Raw genomic sequence first — 6000 nt, forward strand, 5'->3', positions numbered from 1 at the left:
TCGGGGCCTCAAGCTGGGCGCAAACCTCCGGTGTAAGAGTGGGCATCTGGGACTCGCTGATATATCGGGAAAACATCGTGTCATCCTGAGAGGGTGTAGGCCTATCTGTCTCAGCGTGAAGGTTGTAGAGTGAACTATAGAAGGACAGAAATTCCTGGGCCATGGCTGCAGAGGACGTCAATCTAACCCCCGTGGCGGAGATGAGGTGAGGTATGAACGTCGTCGAGCGGGGGCCACGTAAGGCCGATGCCAGGGTCCTGCCTGGCTTGTTAGAGAGCTCGTACATGGTGCCGCGGCCTTTAACCACTTCAAGACCAGGTGTTTAGACCCCCTTCCTGGCCAGGCCATTTTTCAGTGTTCAGCTGAACTGAAATTCATTTTATACCATTTTTTGGGGACACACAGAGCTTTCTTTTGGTGTTATTTAATCACCAATGGGGGTTTTATTTTTTACTATAATTAGGAAAAATTACTGAAAATTTTGAAAAAAAAAGTTTTTTTTAACATTATGTTAGGGAACATTTATTATTACCCAGTTTTTTGGGAAAATATAAAAGATCGGGTCACGTCGGTTAAATAGACACCAAACATGTCAAGCTTTAAAATTGCGCGCATCTGCGACATCGCAGAACACTACCATACCCAAAATTGGCCATAGGCGACACTTTAAAAGCGTTTACCGCTCATCAGTTTAGTGTTATCAGTGATTGATGGCCCTAGACTTATTGTTCTCATTCCGACGTTCGCGGCGATATGTAACATGTGCGGCGTAATGGGCGCAATCGTCTTTTTTGCACGTATGCCACCCCGACGCATGTTTGCATGCGTGTATGTATGGGTGGGGACTTTTTAAAAAAAACATTTTTTTATTATTCTATTTTTTATGTGTAACTTAAAATTTGTTTGGGGGGGGGACTTTAATTTTTTTTCTTTTTTCACTAAAAACTTTATTGCTATCACATACGGGGGCTAATAAAACTCCCCTATGTGAACGCACTGATCGTTGCAAAATACAAGCGATCCGCCGGCTCTACAGCCGGCGGATCGCTTGTATGTTAACAGGCACCGCTGCCTGTTTTTAAATTGCGGCCATTTGCCGCTCACAGGAGAAGCTCATTGAGTTCAGTTCTAATCAGGCCTAACTCCTGGAGGTGGCTAACCGCCAAATATTTTTTATGCGCGGCTTCAAGGGTGTGGAGTTTAGCAAAGAGCTGGGCTATCCTAGTTGACTTCTCTCTCTTCCTACGGGCACCATGCCGGATCAAGGGAGAACGGGGAGCACAAGGGAAGGTAGGAATGAGGAGGCAGGAGGAGGTCAGGAGAGGGAGTGACAGGGGAAGAAGCAGGGGGGGGCCGGGAGGGGGAGGGATGAGTAAGTAAGGCAAGGGGGAGAGCACCTGGATCAAGCATCAGCTAAATTAGGCACGGAGCCTATGCAATCGCGACACTGTACCCTCAAATTCGAAGACAGGAGGGTATCACCTATGTGGGGTATGGGGTAGGTAATAAGCAATCAAGTGAGATCTCAAGGGGGAGATGCACCCACTCGCACAGGACATCTCAAAACAGCAATAGGTGAGGTATATCGTGTGGAGCAAAGGGAACCCTAAGCATAAGTATAAACAGTAACAGAATCATGAACATGAATGTAAACATAAAGCAGTATACATAAGATATAATATAACCCAAGGAGCAATTGGATACTGTAAACAGTATGTCAGCCCAGGTATCGGGACACGCCCTTGGAGCACCGGCAGCCAGCTCCCCATCTCACATGTGAGAGGGGGGGGTGGGCCATCTCAAGGGTGTGGAGGAGGGCGGGGTAGAGGCCCCCCGGCGAGGGGGTCCCTGCTGACTCCTGGCTCTACGCTGAGCCCTCGGGGGTAGTGAAGTAGGCTCCGGGATGTCATCAGGGAATTCCAACCAATTAGGCACATCCACCGGGTTCGTCTCTAGAAAACGAAAGAGGGCAGGTAGCTGGTCTGGTGCATGTAGGTGAAAGGTGGAATCAGCTCGTCGAACGATCAAGTGGAACGGGTGGCCCCAGCGGTAGGTGGCAGACGAGGAGTGAATGAGGTCCAGCAGGGGGCACACCAGGCGCCGCATGCGAAGAGTGTGGCGGGAGAGGTCTGGCATAACACGAATAGTAGCGCCATCAAAATCAGAGGGACCTTGTCGCCAGGCCTGACATATGACTTCCTCCTTCACAGCAAAAAAGTGCACCCTACACAAGACATCACGAGGGGCTGAGGGTGTGGGGGGGCGAACCCCGTTAACACGGTGCACCCTATCAAGTTCCAGGGGGGCGTCATGGGGTTTGCCCAGAAGAGTGTTCAAGATGGAGGTCACGGTGTCTCTTAGGTGTATGCCCTCCGTGGCCTCAGGGATGCCCCGCAGGCGTAGGTTATTCCTACGATTCCTGTTCTCCGAATCATCAAGGCGCAAGTGCATGGCCAGCAAGCGGTTCCTTGTTAAGAGTGCGTCTGACTCCAATGCCTCCATCCTGGTGGATAGGGATGCAGTAGTGTGCTCCACCTCCGTGACACGGCCATCGACCTCTGATATGCGGTGGGTGAATTTGTGGAGCTCCTGTTTTAGACCCTGCACTAAGGATGTGGCCATGGCATCTAGGTCCCGTTTAGTGGGTAAGTGTGGGAGCAGGGCCTGCCGCCCGGGCTCTCCCTGAACGCTGGGGCCTACCTCATGCTGCAGTGAGGACATGTGGGGTTGAGATGGGTGAGTGTCCTGTGAGTCCGCCGGCGGCAGGGTCGGTGACCGGATCGGGGATCGAGGGGTGCCGGAGCCGTGGGCGTCATCTGGATCAGACGTCTGTGTCATAGGGCCGCGTCCCTGCTTCTTGGCTGACAGGAGGCCCGCTATTGTGAATAGCCCGTACAGCACCCCTTCGGTTCTACTGAACCGAAGGGGTCCTGGGGCCGAAGCTAGCCGAAGGATCAGCCGAAGCTACGGCAGCTTAGTGAATAGACTCCTTAGTGTAAAGCTGACAGTCGGCTTTACACATGTAAACAGAGTCCCGGTGGCTATACATTACAGGGGCCTGCTGCCAGCATTGTAAGGGATCCGGTAGAGGCAGCGAAAAGATTAAATCGCTGCCCATTGACAATATTGGGGCACCGTTTTTTTCACCATTTCATGGGCATATTTATTTACTCAACACAACCTCTTCTTTTATATTTTTTTAAATAGATTGGGTATTATTTTGTGTTTTGCACACTAAAATTAAAGCAAAGAAGAATTAAACCTTTTTTTTTGCATATATCTACTGCTAGCAAGCAGTAGATATAGGCAAAAACATTAAAAAAAATAAAAAGTTACCAAAAAAGGTAATTACTTACCTGTGTCTCTGTTGCTCGCTACCGTCCGAAGATCTGAAGTTTCTTGAGTGGCCAAGCAGGATAATGGGGCGGGTGCATACGCAGTAGAGATCTTCGGCCGGGAGAAGAGGAGAGACACAGGGCTAGTCAATGCAGGCAGCCTGGCAGCATGCACGTGGGCAGACACCATGGGACACAACACAACAAGCTGCAACATGTTACAATGCACCATAGCAGGCTGCAACACACAATTATTGTGCTGCATTCTGTAAACCGAAGAAATTGACTCAATTCAACGAGTTAAAAACAGGATGTTAGCACACAATAACTCTAGTATATTTAACACATGTCAACATGAGCTAAATGCAACATACACAGCGTGAATCATGCCTAAAGTGAATTTGAAAAATGCGTAAGTGTAAATGAGCCCTAACTGCCATATTTCAGGCACTGGGTGATGGTAACAGCAGAAGGTATAGTGGGGGATCACTGGGGAGGTTTGTGGTGGAGAAGACCTTTGCACAGACACTGTCACTTTGTCACTTTTGAAGTCAAACTAAATTTTTGCAGCTGTTTACTAAACTGATATGTTCAACACAAATACACACAACCATATTGAGGGGAATTCATAAAAACTGGAGCAGAGAAAATCCGGAGCAGTTGCCCATGGCAACCAATCAGCTACTCTCTTTAGTTTGTTCAGTTTAGCTTTGAAAATCAAAGAGAGAAGCTGATTGGTTTCTATGGGCAACTGCTCCGGATTTTCTCTGCTCCAGTTTTTATGAATTCCCCTCAATATAATTCCTAAAAATGTAAACAGTGAGACAGTGTCCAGTAAAGACATACCAAATATGTCACCAATGAAACAGTAAAAAAGTACAATACCCAAAATGATCAATAGGCGATGCAATAAAAACTAGACGTGCATTCAGATTTGGACGAACCTGCAAATCAATGAAATTCCGTTGATTCGGCGGTTCGTCCGAATCCGAATTAACACATTATTTTATGCCTGACTATCCCAAAAACATAATCGGCCAAATAATAATTAAGGATGGGCTCGGGCCTGTTCGCAGCTCCACGTGCCGAGCCCACCAGGAAGCTGACAGCGCCAATCACAGGCACCGAGACATTTCCCGATCTCTGCAGCTACGGACCGGGAAAATGTCTCAGTGCCTGTGATTGGCGATGCACGCTGTCAGCTTCCTGGCGGGCTCGGCACGTGGAGCTGCGAACACGCCCGAGCCCATCCTTAATAATAATTTGCTTTCAGAATGCTAAGCGGCCATATTGGCCACCGGAGCGTTCTGCGCCGCCATCTTGGAGGCAGAGTGCATGATGTCACTTGACGCCGCACGTCGCTGACACCGGTTAACGTTATATATATGTCTGTATGAGTGCCGTCATCTTGGTGTATACAAAAAGATGGCGGTGCCCATACAAGCGTGTGACGTCACCCATTCCGCCTTCAAGATGGAATTATTCCTCTCACTCAGTGTAGGAGACCCCGAATATGTGTCACCCAATCATCGGACATTCAGAGTCTGGCAATAGTGATCAGGTGGATCTACAGCCGCCCCGAGATCACTTCCATCTGACAGTCCAGAGACTGCTGAGGTAAACAGGACCAAGCTGACAGCTGTTATTGTAGTCATAAGCTTGTTTAACCCCTTGACTGCCATGATGGTGATGTCCTTGGGAACCAAAACCTGTACAGAAAGAACATTTTCCTGATATTGCCAGTTTCCTGGCTGTCTTTGGCTTCAGTACATGAAATCATTCACCTAGAACAAGCATGCAGCAAGTAAAGTCAGAGCAAAGTCTTAAGCCGGTGTTACACTGTACAAATTTTATCAAAACTGGCCAAAATTCATTCAGTGGATGGTCCTGTCACCACCCTTCTGTCCGGCATCCTTCGAACAGATGACCGAAGGAGTTGATGGAAAATCATCGGGCCAATCAGCTGCAAGCATTGTTCAGGTATTCTGACAGCAGCACCCCCCGCCACTATCAGAATACGAAGCACACAGCGTGAGATTGTTTCATCCACACTGCTGAGCACGGATGGAGGAATCTGTTATGGTTTTTCTCATTAAAGGAGAACTATGAGGTGAGTGATTTACACTCACCCTCATGGTTAGAGCCGACCTGTGACAAAGAAGCTGTCACACGTCGGACCTATTGATCGGGAAGTGAGCAGAAACATGCAGCCGATCCGCTCACTTCCCGATTGTATTCCTGCAGGGATTCCCCCCTCCCCTCTCTGATCCTTCAGCGCTGACTGGCGGAACGGATGGGGGAGGGTACAGCTGGCTCTGCCTCTAGATAGGCAGAGCCAGCTGTCACTCAAGCAGCTGGGTGGCTCCTGACAGTATTGTTGGGATATATCCTGGCTGCAACACTCTCAGTATATCGCGGGCAATAGGTCGCTGTATACTGAGCTTTGGGTCACTGGAGGACATTGGTATATGTCCTCCCGTAACCATAAAGAGAACTAGGGGGAAAAACACTTACTTAGTTCTCCTTTAAGCCCGCAGGCTGTGTGTACCCGGATAAATCTGACTGCTTGTTCCGGGTCCATGACTCTGAAGGCCCATTAAAAAGTAAATACCCAAAAGTTCCCATAGGCAAAGCTTTTACCGCTCATCAGTTTAGTGTTATCAGT

The 6000-nt window shown here is 48.7% G+C and overlaps 1 protein-coding gene across 1 annotated transcript in view; it reads right to left on the bottom strand.

Annotated features, from left to right (window-relative positions):
- LOC108788373 (class I histocompatibility antigen, F10 alpha chain-like) overlaps positions 1-6000 on the bottom strand; it is a 168970-nt gene that overhangs the window by 110566 nt on the left and 52404 nt on the right. The window lies entirely within an intron of this gene.

This window comes from Nanorana parkeri, unplaced genomic scaffold, assembly GCF_000935625.1.
Source record: "Nanorana parkeri isolate BGI_ZX_2015 unplaced genomic scaffold, ASM93562v1 scaffold321, whole genome shotgun sequence".
Lineage (NCBI taxonomy): Eukaryota > Metazoa > Chordata > Amphibia > Anura > Dicroglossidae > Nanorana > Nanorana parkeri.